This window comes from Rattus norvegicus, chromosome 1 (genome assembly GCF_021556685.1).
Source record: "Rattus norvegicus strain SHRSP/BbbUtx chromosome 1, alternate assembly SHRSP_T2T, whole genome shotgun sequence".
NCBI lineage: Eukaryota > Metazoa > Chordata > Mammalia > Rodentia > Muridae > Rattus > Rattus norvegicus.
The window spans coordinates 41,742,783-41,765,633 of NC_141534.1; the positions used below are offsets into that span (position 1 = coordinate 41,742,783).

The window sequence follows — 22,851 nt, forward strand, 5'->3', positions numbered from 1 at the left end:
GGTTTTGTGTATCAACTTGACACAAGCTGGAGTTATCACAGAGAAAGGAGTCTTCCTTGAGGAAAAGCCTCCATGAGATCCAGCTGTAAGACATTTTCTCAATTAGTGATCAAGGGTGAGAGGGCCCATTGTGGGTAGTGCCATCCATGGGCTGATAGTCTTGGGTTCTATAAGAAAGCAAGCTGAGCAAGCCAGGAGAAGCAAGCCGGTAAGTAACACACCGTCATGGCCTCTGCATCAGCTCCTGTCTCCAAATTTCTGCCCTGTGTGAGTTCCTGTCCTGATTTCCTCTGGTGCTAAACAGCAATGTGGAAGTGTTAGCTGAATAAACCCTTTTCTTCCCAACTTGCTTCTTGGTCATGATGCTTTGTTCGGGAATAAAAACATTTAGAAACTCTCCACATTTTATTATTTATAACAAGGTCACTCATGAAACCCAGAGCTCACTTATTGGCTAGGCTGCTTGGCCAATAGGCTTCAGGGATCCATTTGTCTCCACCCTTTCCCTTCAGTACAGGAATTACAAAGGTACATTGTCATGTCTGACCTTTTATTTGAGCTCTTAGAATACAAATCTCTGCCCCCATTCTTACATAGCAGGGATTTTACTGAGTGACCCATCTTCCCAGTCCCTAAACTTGCTCTGATGGGTTCTACATAAAGAAATAGTTTTGCATTTTAGTTCTGCTAGATTATAGGCAATATGGAAAGTGGGTCTTTTAAGAGAAAGTCACCATAATTTGGTTACATGCTCAGCCTAGCCTCAGTTTCTTCCATTGTGTTTAGACGTTCAGAACTACTCTAGGACATGTTTGGCTCACCTGCTCCTCATGGGCCTTGTTTTCACTCCCTCATCCCAGCTACCCTTGCAGCATCCCTTGCAGAGTGAACTAGAATTTGAGTGAGGACTCAGAGGCATATCTTGATCTTCAGCTTCTTATGTACTCAGTCATCCCAAAGCAACATGGAACCTTGATTCTTTCAAGTGCCTCACAGCAATCATGGGAAGACATGACTTGGTAATACTTTGTGAGGTATTTCCCTCATCGGTCCTCATTAGGAAAAGACAGCACATTGAATACTTGGTGTAAAGTCATGGAAGAGGCTAAGTCTTTCTTTAAGACATTGAAGTATCAGACACTAGAAGAGAGGGCTGGGATATCGATGCCCACTTGACTCTGAGAAAGAATGTGGACCAGTGAGCTATTCTTCACAAACCAACTCTGGAGTCCAGATGGCTCCATGAGAAATACCTCCTTGGTGCCCATGATCTGAATGAGCAAGTGGATCATCAAAGTGCCTGGTGGGAGATGTGGATGATAATGTAGCTGAGCGTCCCTATTTTATTTCTGTTGTTGCAATAACAACAGCAACAACAACCATACAGGTCACAGTCCATTGTTTTAGGAACATCAAGGTAGGAACTTGCAGCAGCTACTCCCATCACATCCACAGACAGGAGCAGTGAGAAATAAAGGCATGCTTGCTTCTGTACCCAGTCCCCTTTCTATACTTACATAAGTCCAGGACCCAACCCCAGGGAACAGTGTCCCTCACAAAGGGCTAGACTTCATACCTTCACAGGCAAGACAATAAACTCTCAGAAATGCCTATAGGCCAACCTGATCAAGACATCCCTCATAGAGACTCTCTGCCTAAGTGTAAAGGCTGGTGAAGCTAACCATCACACTGGGGAGTGTTTTGATGAGTACACCTGGCAGCCCCCATAACTTGACTTAAACTGCTTTGTCTTTGCTCCCTCATGGCCAAGAGAAAAGATGCTTCATCCAGTCCTGCGGATTTTAGCAAGGGCTTCTGCCACAATAGTCTTCTTTTTAAGAATTTTTATTAGTTCTTTGAGAAGGTGTAGTTTTTAAAATTAATGTATCTTGTGTATATGAATACAATGTCACTCTCTTCAGACCCACCAGAAGAGGGCATCAGATCTCATTACAAATGGATGTGAGCAACCATGTGGTTGCTGGGAATTGAACTCAGAACCTCTGGAAGAGCAGTCAAGGCTTTTAACCACTGAGCCATCTCTACAGCCCTGCCATGTGTTCATATCATACTCCCTCCTCCCACTTTCCTCAGACCCACCCCTTCCCTACTCACTCAGCTTTCTCTTGCCTTTCTTGTAACTTTTTAATTCCTCCTCCTCCTTCTCTCCACCCCCTCTATACTCCCTCCCCCTTTACACATGTGCACACCTACACATAACTCCTTACACTTCTATATAGTTATCTATCTAGACCTTAGCTAAATTGTGAGGAATCTACATTGGGCAAGACAGAATGAAAAAAGTGATTATTTTATTTTAGAAAGTCTAAAATGGTAAACCTAAATACATCTTTACTGCAAAATACTTACAAACACAAGTTATCTTTCAGGGAAAACTTCTGTCACGAATATATACAATTTAGAGAATATAGAAGTTAAAAACTTTATGGTGACAAGTATTATTGACCAAAATGATTATTTAGTCATTGAAAGTGTCCCTGCCAGCAGGGACCCAGTTATTCAGGGTCCCGAAGGGGCGCTACCCTTGGGCCTAAATGGGGGGCGAGAGAAGAAGGAGACCAAGCAAGATTCTGTTGTCAAGGTCTCATTTATTGGGATGAACGTTACAGCTTTTAAGGCTTTCAGGTAGGGGGAGTGACCTTTGTGAAACATGAAGGAGGGGGAGATGAGGGTATAGGCAGTGATAGCTGGAGGCAAAGAAGTCAGGCGATGAGGTCAGGTGGTGGAGACACTGGGTGTAGACTGAGGAGATAACTGGTATCTGCTAAGGGAGCTGAGGCATCCCTTGAATGTTATCTTCCTGTGCCATGAATTCATGGGAGAGGCTTTGTCTAACAATCTTAAGGCTTATGGCAGTCATCTTAGGGGTGAGTCTCTGTGGCCAAACAGCCCAGAGTCACTTTGAACCATGCAGTCAAAAAGCGGCTAGGCCCAAATCCAATATGGCTCCGTGCATCTCCCCCATTTTTCTTTTATAAAAGACCATTAGGTGGAAGTAGTGGTCTGAGAGAGATCAGACATGCCTCACAGAGTGCCCAGCTCGGCCATGGCGAGCCACTCTTGCAGTTAGGACTGCACCCCAATGGCTAGGAATGAACTTATGGTGTAACACACCATTCTGGGCTATACGTGTGTGTTATTGGGGGAGAAACTGGGCAGAGGAGCATTTGACCGGCCCGCACGTTTAAACGGGGTGTAGCCACCTCTGTCTTAGGATCGACCTCTCAAACCCCAGCCTTATCTGTCATAGGATCACCTTGTCGCCCCCAAGGTTCCTGTCTTAGATTGGTCAAGGGTCAGAGGAAGTTGCCCGTCCCTGAGGATAGCTACATTGGATCATCTTCTCATTCCTCTTACTTGAGCCCAGGGGCGAAAGAGTAGGAGCCAGATGGCATTAATTTAAGAGATTGTGGAAATTGAGCCTCTCCCGATAAGTAGTGGGCACCTCATCTGGTTCTCCTCAGCTGCTATGGCCATACCACCAAGGGCCTAGTCAAGCCTCTCCTGTAATAAAATTTAGAATTCCCAATTGTTAGCAACTACTCCAGAAAGTTCACCCACTGTGCTTGCCTAACAATAGATTGGGGGGAGGGTAACTCCAGACACTGCAGACACAATGGCTGCAGCAGTAATGGCTGCTACAATAGCAGCAAAAGTGCCAAGGTCTTTCCCAGGACAGTTCAGGGTCGGTCATTCTTGTCTGGAACAAGCAACAGGCAATGGAACCATGTCTGAGATCTGCAGAACCAGGGCAGAGTTCCCCAGTCCACAGCAGCTTCCAGCAAGCAGCAGTGCACAGAGGGTCGGAGCGCAGGCTGCGGTGGGACGGGACACAATGACTGCAGCAATGCCAGAATTTCTGTGATGACAAAAGATGAGTGGGAATCCTCCATATTCCTCCAAGGACACAGGAATGACTCCAGGGACCCGAACCAGGAGAGCTGATTCTTCATGCTCCCAGGATCAGCAAGTCTCACCAGCCACTCAGGCAGCTGGCACACTCCTGTAGCATCCTGTAGAAAAAACACAAAGATTCCCTCTTCCCCATATAAAATATCTGAACAGGATCATGCCAATATGTGGATCTTTCTATTTCACCTAGGCAGAAGTATGCCTAGTTGTAGTATGCCATAAACTCAGAGTATTCCTTGGCATTCAAATTTTAAAATTGAAATAAAAGGAGCATATTTTAGCATACAGGGATAACTCCCCTTTTTTATTTATTAAAATATTGTTAAAATATTATTTATTAAGATAAGTCCTTGAGGATTAAATTGAGGACATTGAGCACTTGTATTTATAAATTGACTTTTATACCAAATTATTGTTTTGGTGATATAAAGAATGAGATTTTTTGACTAATTGTTCCTATGTAAGGCCTATAATCTGCCTGGTATTATTGCTAAGGGGTCCAGGCAATCCAGTTTGAGTTCTTAAATGGCCTATAAAGGAACAGTACTTAGTGCTCTTAACCACTAAGCCATCACTCCAGCCCCTCACCAGCTTTATTTACCTAAACATAAGCATCCAGATTCAGTCATAATAGAAATCCCTGAGCTGGTAAGGTGAGGATGGGAGTTGAAAGTAAGCAAATGGAGTCTTCCTCTATTTGGGAGGGAGTGTTATCAACTCCATTATCATTTTCAAAGAGCTGGGTCTATGGTTTTGTTTAGTTGTCTGAGTCAGAGCACGGAAAGGACAGTGAGTTGTCAGACATTCACACTGAAATCATCACTCACTGATTTTATGTAGAAAACCTGCCTTTAATAAAGCATTAAGTAGAGAGACCTCACCGCCTGATCAGGTGGGCACTCCTGAGGCTGCAGAGCGGAGGAGACCACCAACACTGCCCACCCCTGCCCACATCCCTGGCCCAAGAGGCAACTGTATAAGGCCTCTGGGTTCCCGTAGGGGAGGGCCCAGGAGCGGCAGGACCCCTGCGCCTGAGACACCGCCGGAACCTGAAGGAAACAGACCGCATAAACAGTTCTCTGCACCCAAATCCCGTGGGAGGGAGAGCTAAACCTTCAGAGAGGCAGACATGCCTGGGAAACCAGAAGAGACTGCACTCTGTGCACATCCAGACGCCAGAGGAAAACACCAAACGTCATCTGGAACCCTGGTGCACGGAGGCTCCCGGAAAGAGCGGCGCAGATCTTCCTGGTTGCTGCCGCCGCGGAGAGGACTTAGGCAGTACCCCACGAGCAAACTTGAGCCTTGGAACCATAGGTAGGACCAACTTTTCCCCTGCAAGAAACCTGCCTGGTGAACTCAAGACACAGGCCCACAGGAACAGCTGAAGACCTGTAGAGAGGAAAAACAACACGCCCGAAAGCAGAACACTCTGTCCCCATAACTGGCTGAAAGAAAACAGGAAAACAGGTCTACAGCACTCCTGACACACAGGCTTATAGGACAGTCTAGCCACTGTCAGAAATAGCAGAACAAAGTAACACTAGAGATAATCTGATGGCGAGAGGCAAGCGCAGGAACCCAAGCAACAGAAACCAAGACTACATGGCATCATCGGAGCCCAATTCTCCCACCAAAGCAAACAAGGAATATCCAAACACACCAGAAAAGCGAGATCTAGTTTCAAAATCATATTTGATCATGATGCTGGAGGACTTCAAGAAAGACATAAAGAACTCCCTTAGAGAACAAGTAGAAGCCTACAGAGAGGAATCTCAAAAATCCCTGAAAGAATTCCAGGAAAACACAATCAAACAGTTGAAGGAATTAAAAATGGAAATAGAAGCAATCAAGAAAGAACACATGGAAACAACCCTGGACATAGAAAATCAAAAGAAAAGACAAGGAGCTGTAGATACAAGCTTCACCAACAGAATACAAGAGATGGAAGAGAGAATCTCGGGAGCAGAAGATTCCATAGAAATCATTGACTCAACTGTCAAAGATAATGTAAAGCAGAAAAGGCTACTGGTCCAAAACATACAGGAAATCCAGGACTCAATGAGAAGATCAAACCTAAGGATAATAGGTATAGAAGAGAGTGAAGACTCCCAGCTCAAAGGACCAGTAAGTATCTTCAACAAAATCATAGAAGAAAACTTCCCTAACCTAAAAAAAGAGATACCCATAGGCATACAAGAAGCCTACAGAACTCCAAATAGATTGGACCAGAAAAGAAACACCTCCCGTCACATAATTGTCAAAACACCAAACGCACAAAATAAAGAAAGAATATTAAAAGCAGTAAGGGAAAAAGGTCAAGTAACATATAAAGGCAGACCTATCAGAATCACACCAGACTTTTCGCCAGAAACTATGAAGGCCAGAAGATCCTGGACAGATGTCATACAGACCCTAAGAGAACCCAAATGCCAGCCCAGGTTACTGTATCCTGCAAAACTCTCAATTAACATAGATGGAGAAACCAAGATATTCCATGACAAAACCAAATTTACAAAATATCTTTCTACAAATCCAGCCCTACAAAGGATAATAAAGGGTAAAGCCCAACATAAGGAGGCAAGCTATACCCTAGAAGAAGCAAGAAACTAATCGTCTTGGCAACAAAACAAAGAGAAGAAAAGCACACAAACATAACCTCACATCCAAATATGAATATAACAGGAAGCAATAATCACTATTCCTTAATATCTCTCAACATCAATGGCCTTAACTCCCCAATAAAAAGACATAGATTAACAAACTGGATACGCAATGAGGACCCTGCATTCTGCTGCCTACAGGAAACACACCTCAGAGACAAAGACAGACACTACCTCAGAGTGAAAGGCTGGAAAACAATTTTCCAAGCAAATGGTCAGAAGACGCAAGCTGGAGTAGCCATTCTAATATCAAATAAAATCAATTTTCAACTAAAAGTCATCAAAAAAGATAAGGAAGGACACTTCATATTCAAAGGAAAAATCCACCAAGATGAACTATCAATCCTCATCTTCGGTTGGTTTATATACAAGTGTGCAATTTCTAGGCTTGAAAGTAAAATGATGCTATCTGGTGCTGAATAGAGGAGCCTTATTTTTTATTATGGCAGCTTGCTATTTTTGTAACATGGTGATTTGATTGAACACAATAAAGTACAGTAGTAACTGAAAAAAAAATAAAGCATTAAGTAATTGAAATCAATTGTAAACCACAAGCAGCACATTGGGTATCAGTATATGAATTGAAAGCTTGATTTTTTTTTTAACATTTTAAAAACAGTGGCTAAAGCACGGAATTTAATAATCTGTGCTGAAGCAGCAGAAACTCAAGAGAATAAACAAGTGATCCAATCATACATGTAGCCTTTTCATTAGATGAACCACCTATAATACAGTAAGCGCATTTTCTATGGGTTGCATGCACAAATTTATATGAAATACAAAAGCATGCAAAGAGTAAAATTATCAACTTCGCCTGAAAAATTTGTATGTGATAGGCCAAATATCAGTATTTTGTAATAACCAACTTAATTGCTGTTTGGAATAAGATATGTTTTACCAGGTTTCTTTCTTTCTTTTTTTTTTTTTAAATACTTTCAAGACTCTAGCATACAATTCTGTATTAACACAACTGAAGCTTTATCTCCATAAGCCTTGTGTTGCAGGTGAAAGGAGAATTATACGAATTCTAGGTTTAGAAATATAAAATTAAAAGAGTAAGCCCCAAAAGCCACAAACTCAGGGCTAAGCCCTGCCGCCAGGAATAGCAGGCCATAAAGATAAAGAAAAGGAATGCAAAAACCAGCTCAGGCTATCGAGGACTGACCCATAAACCATCCAAAGACATCCCCCCAGCTTACTCAGAGTCATACTTTAACCAGATGTCCTCCAGACCCTGATAAGCCCCTACTTGTGCTTTTCAGCCATTGTGTCCTGCAGAGAGCACTCCAAGAAACCGGGCAGCCCAAGCCTAACCAGAGGTGTTTCAAATACAAATGCTCCATCAATTTTGACAAACTTTTAAAAACAATGAGGACCTGAAGACCCTACCCTTCTCCTGATTTAGTAGCTCTGTTCCAGGAACCAGGGGGCCATAAAACCTTCTGGTGTCCCCTTATCTCCTGGAGCCATAAAACAATCTTGTAACTTGAGGTGCATTCCCCTTTGACATCCCCCATCCCCTGGTGCTCACAGCCTCTGCCTTTAAATACTCCTTTTCCCAGCCTCTCGGGGCCGACACCTCTGTCTCCTGCGTGGGATATGTGTCGCCCGGAGATCTCTGTAATAGGTCTCCGTAATAAACCTCGCCTTTGCTTATTACATCCAAAATGGTCTCTCTGTGTCTGGGGTCCGCGATTTCCCAAGACTTGAGTAAGGGTCTCTCTGCAACAGGGAAACAGCAGATGCCCTTGCAGCACCTAGCTGAACTCTGCCTTAAGATAGCCCTAAGTAATTCTCAACTCTCTTTTGTGTCTTACTAAGTCTTTAGCATCAGGATTCCAATCTGGACACTATCTGAACCTACACACAAAGGTCATGACTGCCTTTTAGAACTTCTAAACTTATACAGGTTGTGATCCCAGAGGCACAGTCCCAAGAAGTGTTAGGAGTACTAACATATGCAATGTTATATCATTTGCAATAGAAATCAAGCCTATCCCCACACCTATCCCAAAGGAACCCAGGGCAAACCTGAAATTCTTGTTTCTCAAGCACACTCAAGTGAACATTATAGATTTCCTGTAACAGCCACTAACAAGCATCCCAAGTGGGATGATGAGAAAACAAGAAGAGAGTCCAGAAAATAGAGGTCTGCTGAAGAGGGCAAAAGCATTTAGTCACATAGAAAGACAATCAAAAGATTAACAGACAAAAAAACAAAAGTGCGCACAAAACAAAAACAAGCGGCCGCCACAAGATTGCCACAAAACTGAGCTGATTCAGATGGGAGCTTCCATGAGCTCAGCAAAGACAGATGAACGGGAGCAGATTCCACACCACTCCTCCTTCCCAACCAGAATCTTCCCATTGTCAAAGTCACAAGTAACACAAAACAAAGACCTAAGAAACACAGACAAGGGCCACTCTGGAAATACAGACAGCCAGAAATGCGGGTCTTTTCTCCAATCCATGAGAATCGCCGAATCCTCACCGGCACCCAGACGGGAATCTCCCAGGCGTCCCTGGGGTCCCTTCTTACCTCCTGGGACGTCTCCCAGGGCAGCGCAATCGGTGAGTCCCTGGCACATCTACCGCTCACATTTGCGTCTCTCCTGAGACACGATCCTCCCTCTCAGCCTGAGATGGGAGCAGCTGCAAAACCAGAACTCCAGAACTCCAGAACTCGAGAGCAAATACAGACCCAGAGTTTAGCCGGCACAAAACACAAAGACACAAAGACACAGACACTACCTCCTGAATCGGAACCACCTAGGATCCTTTTTCTTACAATAAGACATTTAAACACTTTCCAACCTTATTCCAACTATAGGAATTAATTTCTGCTCCTTCATTTATAAACTAAGGACAAGTTTCTCACACAAAGACAAAAAAAAATTCACTTAAAATTAACCAGGGACACTTTTCATCAATAAAACAAAAGAAATTGATTAAATCCTTTTTCTTAACTCTTTCCTCTCTCCCTGAATGAGCGCTTGATCTCTCCTATGAATCAAGCCTCCTTAGACAATACCTTCCCCATGGCGATGGGACCACACTTATTCGACCGGTCTTACCTCCCTCTCCAGTGATGCACGATCGATGCAGCCTGAGAGTCCTCAATCTCTCCGCGGATCTCCTGTCTCCATCATCCGGTAGTTGGCCGTACTTCGGGGTCCTTGTGTTCGGGTGCCACTTGTCCCCGCCAGCGGGGACCCAGTTATTCAGGGTCCCGAAGGGGCGCTACCCTTGGGCCTAAATGGGGGGCGAGAGAAGAAGGAGACCAAGCAAGATTCTGTTGTCAAGGTCTTGTTTATTGCGATGAATGTTACAGCTTTTAAGGCTTTCAGGTAGGGGGAGTGACCTTTGTGAAACATGAAGGAGGGGGAGATGAGGGTATAGGCAGTGATAGCTGGAGGCAAAGAAGCCAGGCGATGAGGTCAGGTGGTGGAGACACTGGGTGTAGACTGAGGAGATAACTGGTATCTGCTAAGGGAGCTGAGGCATCCCTTGAATGTTATCTTCCTGTGCCATAAATTCATGGGAGAGGCTTTGTCCAACAATCTTAAGGCTTATGGCAGTCATCTTAGGGGTGAGTCTCTGTGGCCAAACAGCCCAGAGTCACTTTGAACCATGCAGTCAAAAAGTGGCTAGGCCCAAATCCAATATGGCTCCATGCATGAAAGTGCATGTCCTCTACTTTAAATCTGCAGAAGACTGTAGTCATCAACTTTTTACTTGGTCCCCTTTTACACAGATGGATTGTGTATGCATGTGTTAATGCATATGTGTGTGGGACACTTATGTACATAGGTATACATATGTTCACATGTGCATGTGCATGTCTGGAGGCCAGAGGATAACCATAGGTATCATCACTATTAGGAGCTTTACACCTTGTTGTTTAAGCAGGGCTCCCTCACTGTCCTGGAGCTCACTGGCTAGGCTGGGCTGGCTGGCCAGTGAGCCCCCTGCATGGATCTGCTTGTTTCCATCCTTAGTGCTAGGATCATGAGTCAATGCCCCAGGTCACCTCAGATAGATGTTTGAAAGGATATTTTCAGTCATTACAGCCATGAATATATACATCACTTGTTACTATTGTGTTAAATCATTTAGAGGTCTACTGATGCACACACATTTTGAATGTCGGACTTTGACACAGTGACTGTTGACAGTAACCTCAGAAGCTCATCACCTGTCTAAGCCTTATGGTCTGAAACTTGAGAGAAGGGATCTTGGTCTTCTTGAGCCATTTTGGGAGCTTAGGTTCTCAGAGGACTAGGCAGTGTCTGGTCCTTGGGCAGGGACTTATCTGTCCTCAAGTCTTCAATGGAAGCATTCATGATGTACCTATAGTCAGGCTTAGCTGCTCGTTCAGTTCCTTCCTTCATCTTCCTTGGCTTCCCAGGCTGGCCGAGTTGGACAGGCTCCAGGTTACACGAGGTTCTGAGAAGGAATGGCATCCAACTGTCTGTTCCTATTCATGGTGTCAATCTTGTGCTTTGCAGGGTTGTGTCCCTCACCCGAACCCCACCCACTGCCCAACAAGAGCTATTGTGTTATGAAATTCTGAGGGCACTTCCTGGGAACGTGGAATTCACCAAACAGAAACTTACAATGATAGCTATGAGCAAATCTTTACAAGTGTTTGCTCCACTCAAGAGTTCACAGGAGACAGATTCTAAAGACTCTGCAGGGCAGCCAACCACTGAGGCCACCACGGTGGGAAACTTCCTGGGCATTCTAGTTGTGGAGAGACGGAGACAGCAGGAAAGTTCACTTAGCCAGCTCATCAAACCATAAACCACTCTCTGCTTCTTGAGAGTGTCTAGAGGGGATGTTCCAGCAGACCAGAGCTAAGGAGGCAATATTTTATAAACAGATGTTGTTAAAACAATTCTTACCTTCTTCCATTCCCTCATACATCTCTTTTTCATTTTCTAAAGGATTCATTTATTTATGTATTTTATGCACATGAGAGCTCTATCTTCAAGCACACCAGAAGAGGGAATCAGATCCCATTACAGATGTCTGTAACCCACTGTGTGGCTGCTGGGAATTGAACTCAGGATCTCTGGAAGAACAGTCAGTGCTCTTAATTGCTGAGCTATCTCTCCAGACCCTCTTTTTCATTTTTATTTTCTCTTGAAATAGGATTTCACCTTGTAGTCCAGGCTAGTTTGGAACTTTGTCTAGCTTGCAACAATCCTCCTGCTTTAGCCTCCCAAGTGCTGGGATGACAAGCATGAAGCATTGCACGGGTTGTCCTATACATGTGAGGTACTTCCTCATGATTGCCACTCTGGATTCAACTGACACACAACATGACCTATGCAATATTCTGAGATTGGTATGAAAGCTGTAGGCTTGATGGCTTTTTTTTTTTTAGGTTGAGTTTTCATTTTCATATGGGTCTCTCATGTACACCTAACTAAAATAGTGTGTTCTCTCCTATTAATCCATCTTAAAAAATGTGACAAGTGGGTCTCCTAAAATGCAAAGGGAAATTTTCCTTCTGTAAAATGGGATATCTTCACAAACTGGCCAGCAAGAAAGACACTTAGAGACTGCATAGCTGTTGTGGGAAAACTGTATTAGAGTACCTTCTAATGAAATGCTGAGGCTAGGTGCTTACAAAGAAAAGGGGTTATTTTGTCTCATGGTTCTGGTTAAAGGGCAAGGTGTGGGAGCTGACTGATGTGTTCTTCTTGCCCAGAAAAATCTCAAGCCATAGGATATTCATATGGCAAGAGACAGAAGAGGGTACCCATGCTCATCTGCTGATCTCTCTCTTCCCCCTCCTCTTATCTACCTTTCCATCCATCCATTCATCCATCCATCAATCCATCCATCTATTTATTTATTATAGTATCTCCTGTGGTCTCAAACACTCTATGTAATCTAGGATGAACTTGAACTTCTGATCCTCCCGCTTCCAACTCCTAAGCACAGAATTTATTGGCATGTCCAAGTTCTCTGTTGCATGGGAACTGGGATCAGGGTTTCCCGAATGCTAGACAAGCAGTATTTTCCAACTGAACTACATCCCCAAACCTCTCTCATTGTATGCAGCTACTAAGATTCATCCACTGGGATGACCTTGTCTAATGCAATTTCCTCCAAAAGGCCCTGTTTATGAACACCATAGTCAGACTACATCACTACCTTTTCATTATTTCACCATGGGATTAAATTCAACCCACAAGGCCTCAAGGAACACTGGAAGTATACTCAGATCTCAGCAAGCTCTCTCAGATGGAACAAAGTTGAAAACACTGCTCACAGCAGATAGGACCTATAGATATCTCTATTTTATTTTATTTTTACAATTCTCTTTAATTTTCTTTTAACTTCCAACACTTTAGAATTAGGGAATTTCATATAAAATACAAATTATCCTAAAACCTGAAGCCTAACATGGAGCCTAAATGGTTCCTGTTAGAAGAAGTGAAGAATGACCCTGGTTGTAGTATGTGGATGGCTTGCTGGACTCTGCTGTGCATCCAGAGGCAACATTCTTTGTGCTATAATTCTAAGGATCAAAGCCTAGGCCGTGGCAGCTTTTATAAGCCAGATTTAGCTACCTGCCTTCAATAGGCCAATTTTTTAAATGTATTTTTATTTTACTTATGTGCATGTGTTTGTGTGGCCGTGTGTATGTGTCTATGCATACATACATGTGGGTGTCTACAGAGGCCAGAAGAAGGAATTTCATGTAATTGTGAGCTATCTGATTTGGTCACTAGGATCAATCAACCATTGAGCCATCCCCTTAGCCCCCACAACCAGCCAGTTAATGAGATAAATAACAGTGAAGGGGAGAGTGTGGCCATTCTTCAATTGGGTAGAGGAATAAAGAGATTCAGTGACACCCTCCCAAGCCCCAGGTCCATCATTAGGGTCCTGATGAGGTTCAGGTTTAAATAGAGGGCCAGAGGCATACATAATTAATAGGCTTGCTCAGGTGTGGTTCCGTGCATCCCTGACCTAAAGTGTGGCCTCCAGTGTGTCCTGCAAGGTGGTCTGACAAGTTGTCAAAACCATGAAATCTCTTTCTTCCATTTCAGTAGATTGATAGCTGAAGGGAAAGGTACAATTTTTTCTCTTTAGAATAATTTTTACTCCCCTCAGGATGAAAGGGGAAGATGCTGGGGTAACTGATGCGTGCCAGGTGTAAGGACAGCCTCTGAGCAGAGAATCCCGGCTCTGGCCTTTTGAGAAGGCCAGAGCCGGGATTCTCTGCTCAGAGGCTGTGTGCATGAAATGAAAAGTGACCCAGTCACGTCTTAGTAAACGTAGCTTCTCAGTGAAGCCAGGTCAAAGGGCTGTGTTGTTCATGAAGTCCCTTGGAGGGTAAAGAACAGCTGACTGTTGGAGAGGTAGAATTTGAGGAGCTCAGGGCCAGCCTCTAGACTATGTGGCTGCTGTCTTGTAATTACAGATCATTTCCCAACAGGTGTCATTTTGTACAACAGTGTACCCTCTCCACATGACATAATCGGTCTTGGCAGAGTTCAGCCTGCCTGACTCACCAAAGAGATGGTTTGGAAATTGGATCCATAAAAAACAAAACAAAACACTCCCTCCCCCCGCAAAAAAAAAAAAAAAAAAAAACCCTCAAAGTGTTGGTGCTGTGATGGTTGATGACAGTTGTTTGTTATGGTGGACACTGATTGTCAACATCTACAATCACTAGGCAGACGAACCTCTGGGCTGCATGTCTGTGAGGGATTTTCTTGTAGTGCCATATTGGATTTGGGCCTGGCCGCTTTGTAACTGCATGGCCACAGTTAAGAAGTCATGGGATTGTTGGACAGAGGCCTCTCCCATGTATTTACGGCACAGGAAGAAAAGACCAAGTAGTAAACACCCGGTGTCTCCACTGCATGACCTCTGCTGAGCCCGGCTGATGCATGTGGAACCGACACACCTGGACCACACCTGGGTGGTGGTCAATTTACTTCTGCCTTTTACTTCCTCAGCCTTTATCCTTGAGATTTAGGCTGGTCTTCTGGGATTTCTCCCTAATTAATTCAGGTCTCCTCGTCGGTCTTTTGTTACCGAAGTCACGAAGTCACGGGCCAGGTAGTCGAGAGCCAGGGTTTCCCACTGTGCTTCCCAGTTATTGTCTACCTGGAGACTTGGGTATATAAGTGGTGAATAAAGCTACAGGAGTCTCTCACTCTTCCTTCCTCTCTCTCTCTCTCTCTCTCTCTCTCTCTCTCTCTCTCTCTTCCTCTCTTCCTCTCTTCCTCTCTTCCTCTCCTGGCTTGACATGATAACCTGTGTGTGTGTGTGTGTGTGTGTGTGTGTGTGTGTGTGTGTTTCTTTCATCCTGTAGGCTTTCGCCCGATTCTCGGTACTGTGTCAGTGCTGGCGCTGACATTTTCTACGGTGTGCATTAACTGAACTGGTAAGACTCACCCTTAAGGTAGCTTGTACCACTCTATTGGCTGGGAGTCTTGCACTGTGCATCCTTTTCATTATTAACCCATTAGCACATGCATAGCTTATTTTTTGTCCTGTTCCCATAGGCTGCCTTATTCATTAATTCCTTTGCAATGCCAAAGATTTTTAGTTTAATAAATCCAACTGTCTAGTTTCACTTTTGTTGCCTGTATCTAGATATGAGTTCTAATTTTCTCATGTTTTCTTTGAATAGAGCTTCATATCTTACATTTACACCTTCTATTAGTCTACCTATGTACTGCTGGGTACTTTCCCCTTCCCACCATGCCTGCCAGGTCAGGCATTTGGAACATGCCTTAGGGAGGGGAAGGGGGGCCTCAGCATCAGGCTCTGTATTCCTAACTCCTTCCAACTCATAATCTTCTTTTTTTAAGATAGAGGTTTTATGTTTGTATTTTATGAATGTCTGTATGTGCCTGTATATATATATATATGTACCACGCATGTGCAGTGATCGAGGAAGCCAGAAGAGAGGTGTCAGATACTCTGAACTGTAGTTACAGATTGTTGCAAGATGCTATAAGACTGCTGGGGACTGAATCTGGGTTATCTGCAAAGGCAGCCTGCATTCCTAAACCACTGAGCCATCTCTCCAGCTGCCTCTTCCCTGCAACTCATCCTCTTAATGTGGGAAATAGTTTTTGGAACTCCTTTCCTTTTTTCTTTCACACTTAGTGAGTTCTACACAGTGGCTGTATATTTTATGTTAGAAGGTGGCATCAATTGCCACAGGGAACCACAGTGAAATATGATTTGTATTTCCAAGGCTTACTCTGTGCCAGTTATACTCATGATTTCAATGAATCTTTCCAACACCACGTGCAATACTATATATACTTACACCAGTTTTCTTGTAAGGGGACTTGAGACTGGGAACACCTAACATTTTCCCCAGATCAACCGAGTATAGAGTGATGGATCCCAGACTCAAATCTAGGTCTACCTGGCTGCCCACCCTAGAAAAGATTACTGCATTAGTTGAGGTGTTTGTTTATGTGTTTGTTTGAAATATTGCATATATATATATATATATATATATATATATATATATATGCCAAGAAAAGCTCCCAAAACAGAACTTGGAAATACTCATCAAAATGTGTAAATGTGTCTTGCAGCCTATACTCTTGCCTCTTTGTTGAGAGTGGAGAACAACATGTGTGGCTCAAATCTCATAACTTGTCACAGGGTAGAAACTGCTAAGCACTCATCCGAAATCTGAGCTTGCTCTTCCTCCCTGAATACATAGCTGAACTATCTCCCAGGTCCTTCTGCCATTAGAATCAGCCCAATAATATTGGGCAAAAAAGACACATGTCATCTCCTGCTTGGCCCATTATAACATACCCTTTGCTATCTCCCAGGCTTGTGTCTCTTGGTGGCTTGATATCAGCACCCAGTATGACCTTCAAGTGACCTGAACTTAAGCTCTGATGCCCCAGAGCTTCCAGGAACCAATTTTTAAATGGAAGAGAACTGTATGTCTCTCTGAATTAATGGATGAGCACAGAAGGAAAGCCCACCATGGTGGAACTTTCATGTATTGTGGGCATCTGCTGCAGCACTTAGCTTGCACTAATGAATGGAGTTACTGACAGAACAGCAGGTGCAGGAGCAGCGCATGAGACACCCGGGCCAGATGCAACATGGGCATGTGCTCCATGAAACCTGGGCACGCTCTGCTGATGCTGCTATTTATTTCCCAGAAAACGAATACAGTTATTCAAGGTTTTCTGACTTATCACTTAATGCCAATAAGGGTCAGCTATCTAGTTTTAGCCTGGGGCATGTCTTAGGAGGAGTCCATACATAAACATGATTTACATATTACATTACCATATCAGGTTAATAGTCTCCATTAGCTAAGACCCCTTGATACCATTCTCCTTGCACATATGCATGCAGTTGTTAAGTCCTTGGGAACGTTTGGTGAGAGCAAGCCATTGGTCTTGATTCTGCAGCAGTGGATTCCTAGACCTGGTCTTAAATGTCTCTGGAATGTCATTTCTGAATACTCTGTTGAGGGGAAATGTTTCATAAAATGGCTTTGACAGCAAACAGACACTTCAGCCTTTCAATGAAGTTCAGATAATCAGTTGCAAACACTCGGGGGCCCTTTTTAATTTGTTGCAAACACTCAGGGCCCCTCTGAGGAAGACAAGCTTGAATTCTCTGTTCCTCTACAACACAATTCACACCTTGTTCACAGTGTAAAGTTGAAGGGTTGCTGGTTCTTGCCTGGCTGGGTAACCAAGAGCTCTTTGAGACTGAGAATCAGATTTGTTTTGTTTTTGAAACAGGGTCTCTCATACAATACCCCAAATCAGACTGCACTTTCCTATGTAGCCCAGGTTAGGCTTGGACTTAAGATTCTTTTGCCCAGACTTCTCAAGTGCTTATAATACAGGTATTAGAACATGATGCCTGACTCTGAAAAATCAAATTTATGAGAAAGGCCGTTTAGGGATAGAACCGGGATATGGAGACACATGAGTGGCTGTGACAAAGAGGACTCTGGACTGCAGAGGCACATGGAAACGTCCTTGTCTAGATGTGATGGGCATACATCGTGATCACCTACAGGGGACTTTGTACACATTTGCTGAGAAGCTTGTTGATGAGGCGCCACATGACCCATGGCTACAGTGCCCTGCTGGCCTTTACGAGGGCAATTTGGCTGGTGCTCTAGTTTCATTTCTGTTGCTGTGATTAAAATAAAACAAAAAAATCAAAAACAAAAACAAAAAACCAAAAAAGCAAAAAACAAAAATCCAAACAAACAAACAAAACCCCCAAAACAACAACCAAAAAACCCCAATGTATTCTAGTTTCTTCTCTGTTTCTGTGACAACAACCGGGGGAAGAGATTAGTTGGCTTACACTCCAGATCACAATCCACCATTGATACAAGCCAGAGCAGGAATACAGCAGTAACTGAGGCAGAGACCATTGAAGATGCTCCTTACACGTTTGCTCATTGGCTCATGTCCAGCTAGCTTTCTTAGGCCTAGCTGCTCAGGGATATGGCTGTCCATAGCAGGTTGGGCTCTTCTCCATCCAACATCTGTCAAGACAGTGTCACAGACATGGCTCTAGGCCAGTTGATGGAGGCAATACTTCATTTGTGACTTCTTCTTGGGTAACTCTAGGTTGTGTCAAGTTGACAGTAAAAATTAACCAGGACAGCAAGTTGCCTTCCAAATTCTCCATGACTCTCTGCAAGGTGATTTGAGGATTAAGCACCAGTTACAAACGGAGCCCTTAAACAGTGAATGGCATTTTGCCACGGTCATATGAGGGTTGTCATCATTACTGCCATAGTAGTGTTAATAAAATTGGTGTTTAAATTTCTTTATTTTTTAAATTAGCATATAATTTATTCATTATAGCTGATGCTTGCCAAATGCCATGATAAGTACTGGGAATTCCGTTCTAATATGGATAATAGTCAAATCCATTCTGGATTTTTTTTCTTACAAAGTCTTATGATCTAAATCATGTGATAAGAATACTTTTTTTCTCTAGCTCCACACATTTTCTTCAGAGACAACTTTGGTTTAATATTTTAAATCTCAAGCTTGACAAGCTGTCTCAGGTATGTCTACTGTAGCCCGAGGGCCACACATGTTCCAGCATAGCTATGAATACAGCCCAATTGTAGAGGATACCTTCATGTGGTAATGCCAAAAGGTTGGACACCCCTGATTTCGTGTCCTCTTTAAGGTCTTTTGAGACATTTAAAAGATTATTACAATATTTATTCAGTGTGTATGTATGTGTATATGTATGTATTTGTGTGTATGTATGTATGTGTGTGTATGTGTATTCAAGCAGTGTGGAGGTTAGAGGACAACATGTAAGACTCAGTTCTCTCCTTCCACCATGAGGTTCCCGGAGATTGAACTCAGGCCATTTGATCAGGTTTGGACAGTATCTGACTTTACTCACTCACTGGCTTTTTAAATAACTTATGTTAATTGTCCAGAATGTTGGGTTCCATTATGCAGTTTCCATACGTGAATGCAATGCACTTTGGTCACACTTGCTCAGTTCCTAGTGGCCCCCCTCAGCGAGCTCTGCCTTTCAACGGCTTTTCTTTAACATCCTCTGAGGCATTCATGTGGTCCAGGCTCAGTGTCTATTCATTATGGCCGGTGTTGCCCGAATCTGTGTACGAATTGATCATTTTTTGAGTTAGACTTTCAGCTAACTGGCAGCTATAAGATGATTCCTAATCCTAAGAATTTTTTGTCCATTTTCTTCATTCCTCATAAAGGGTAAAGTGGGAAATTGTTCCCTGTGGAAGTCAGCCACCTAGAAGCGATGCCTTCTGCCTAGGGAAGTGTTTTCTGTGGGGCTGCCTCTGTTACTGTCTCATTGGGAACCATGGCTGATAAACATTGATGCCTATGGTTTGTGATTCCTTGTGGGCCTGGACAGAGCCCCAGAGCTCTTACCACAGGAGGAGCTAAGCAGCCCTGGAAGGGTTCAGAGAGAGGGGGGGAAGGGAAGGGGGAAGAGGAGGAAGAGGGAGAATGTGCACACCCAGGTACATGCTAGCAGCCTAGTGCAGCCTAGTGTCATGGCGGTTTATACCAGTTTGAAGCTGCTACTCTTCTGGGAGATCAGAAAGACTGCTGGCCTTGAAAGGATGGTGCCAAAGGAAGATGCAGGAGGGTCAGGTTTGTGAAAAACTGCCAGAAAGAGCAGTGCTAGCAGATAGAACAGTTAGAGTATGAACCTGATGATGAGAGGTGTCCCGGAAGGTCACAAGAGAGACCCGCTTCACACACACAGATTAGCCCTGGGACACTGACCCGTCCAGAACTGCCTTCCAGGTACAGCAGCTTCAGATGATCTGGGTTGTCATTCCCATGTGGCATCTGGCTTGTCCCGTGCCTGCCTGCTTGATTTTAAAGCAGCAAACCAGAGGATGCTGAGCAATAGGTAAGTAAGCTTCCTAGAGTTTCTTGGAAAGACGCTGAATTTCTTGGCTCATGAAAATCATGCATTTCCTAGAGGTTTCCTTTGTGGGCTCAATGGCGGTTATTCCCCTGTGACTCTGATGTGTACAAGGGACGGTTTGGAGGAGCCTCAAGGCTCACTCCCATTCATCTGCTCTGGTGCATTTCTGGGTTTTTCAGTCTAAAACCCCGTCTCAGTTCCTGAGTGCTCAGACAGCCAGAGGGCTGGAACATTTTTACAATTTCGTCCGTGGAACATTTTACAATTTCTCTTTCTGGGGGTTGGGCTGTCAGGGCAGAGAACACCTCCCCTCACACCACATTTCACAGCTTGTTGCCTTGTTGTCTACCCTGTGTACATTGCATACACTTGCTTCCTTTTCTAAGCTGATCCATTTTTGCTGTATTATGATGGCAGTGTGATAATTTTGTCTGTTTTTCATGCTGTATGAATTTGACATACTGCAATAGTATTTTCTCAAGCATGTTATCTCAAGCATGTTATCTCAAGCATGCAAACAGCGATTATTTACTTTTCAGCACATGATTTCTAAGATCAAAGTAATCCTATACACAGGACTGTGACCGACTATTCTCTTAGGTATTTGTGGAAATTGTTTGAGACTTTTATTCATACATGTAATGTATTTTGATCAAATCTACCTCTATGCCTTCCTGCCCAATTCCTCCCCTATCCTTCCACCATTTTCCCTCCAATGTTAATATCCCCCCACACTCCCCATCAGTCCAACTACTCCACTTAATGTTGCCTTTATGCACTCAGGTGTAGGACCATCTATTCGACCATCGGTAACGTCTCAGGAATCACACACATCTTTGAAGTCCATTTTGGACTCTTTCCACAGCTGCTATCATTTAGCTATAACTTCTCAGCTAGGTTTTTTTTTAAGATATAAGGTTATATAAGAATACTTAAGAGATATAAAGTTATATAAGAATACTTAACAGAATGATAATCTACATGTTTTTACCTTTCCACAAGATTCACTAGTAGGACTGCAGAGGTGGCTCAGTGAACAATGGTATTAATTCTCCATCTTGATTATCCCAGTTTGACCCCCAGAACTCACATAAAGAGGTGGATTCATAGTGTACACGTATCATCCCAGCACTCCATTGGTGGGATGGGAAGCAGAGATAGAATCACAGAGAAGTTAGCCTGGAGGGCACGGTGTGGCAGCAGTGCCAAGGGAGACCCTGCTCACAAGGCAGAAGGTGAGAACTGACTCCTGAACATTGTCCTCTGACCTTCACACGCATACTGTGGGACACTGACCCATGGGCATAAATGGATAAAGGCTTATGGGGGCATGCTGCTGCTGCTGGTGGTGGTGGCAATGCTGGTGATACTGATTCAGGTTTCTATGAGCAAAGACACAGAGGAGAGAGCATTTAGGAAAAGGGAAGGAGAGAGAGAGAAATGAGAATCATGTCTGGATAATAAAGTTGTCACCCAAAAGATTGTCCCCAGTGGTCGAGGACACTGGCCCTCAATCCTAGCTCCATAGTGAAATAACCTGAGAATTTTCAAGCAACAACAATGTCAAGACCCCATATCCCAATCATCGAAGAGCATGGAGCTATTGGTTAGCTGGTGTAAGCTACGAGTGAGGCAGTTCAGAACACAGGGGAGGAGGAAGAACAACTGGCAACTCCACATTTGGAACTCTGATAGCAGAAAAACAAACAATCATGTGTGTTTCTCTAAGGCTGATTCTTCCTGGAAGATTTTTCTCAGGAAGACTGCATGATTTACCAAACCAAATTAGCATGGGAGAATAGTGGTTTTATATGCTTATAAATGTGAGATTCCTGCATGAAGACCCAGCCCCAGAACCAACAGGGGGTGGGAACATTTTAATAGGATCTTACAGATTAAATGGACAGAAAATGAAAAATAAGATACCAACTATACTATCTGAAAAAAAAAAAAAACCCTCAGTGTAGGGGATTGCTTAGCTTCTGGAAGCCTCTCTCTCTCTCTCTCTCTCTCTCTCTCTCTCTCTCTCTCTCTCTTTCGCCAACTGACTGTCTCTGTCTCTCTGCCTCTGCCTGCCAGTCTGTTTGCCTCTGTCTCTGTCTCTATCTCTGTCTCTGTCTCTCTTAATTTACTGTCTTATACCCCTAGTTTGCCTGGTACTAATATCCCAGGCGGGATTTAAATTCACAGTACCCATCCTGCTTTAGCCTCCTCACTGTTAGTATTATAGATTATAGGCATGAATTAATATATATGGAAAGAATTTGGGGTGGGAAGAGGGGTGTATTAAGGGTCAAACCTGGGACCTAGTACATGCCGGGCAAGTCAGTACTCTTACTATTAAACTACAATTCCACTAACAAATAAATTAATTCTCTTTTTCCTTGGCTAATTTTCCTTGGTTTTTCTTTTCCCCTTTCCCCTCCCTTCTTTTTCCTTACCTCTCCCCTTTGTTAATAGCCCCCTTCTCTGAGGATCAAACCCAGGGCCTTGCATATACTAGGTAGGAGCTCTACCACAGACCCCCACTCCCAGCACCCCTGCATTTCTTTAGAACATAATGAGCCTTGAAGGTAGATGTGGCCTTCTGGATTGTAACATCTGAATGTATTAGAAATTGGGTTGCCAGGGCAGTGCATTGAGAAATGGACCTTTAAGAGGTTTTCAGGTCAAGAAGGCTCTGTGATGGTGACTGGACTAATGTACTCAGGGATCAGTGGGTTGACAGATTGTTAGAGGACTGGCTTTGTCATAAAATTGAGCTCACTCTGGTCACTTGGTCAGTCTTGCTAGACAGTGATCAGTGCCATACCATAATGCA

General features: G+C 43.6%; 1 long non-coding RNA gene across 1 annotated transcript in view; it reads right to left on the bottom strand.

The window, feature by feature from the left end:
• Positions 1–2,591: 2,591 nt before the first annotated feature.
• The window catches only part of LOC148006925 (uncharacterized), a 28,597-nt gene continuing 8,337 nt past the window's right edge, over positions 2,592–22,851 (bottom strand). The window contains exons 2-3 of the long non-coding RNA XR_015645093.1: positions 9,671–9,848; positions 2,592–4,034 (exon numbers count right to left, since the gene is read on the bottom strand). This is a non-coding gene — a long non-coding RNA (uncharacterized LOC148006925). The remainder of the gene's footprint in view (positions 4,035–9,670; positions 9,849–22,851) is intronic.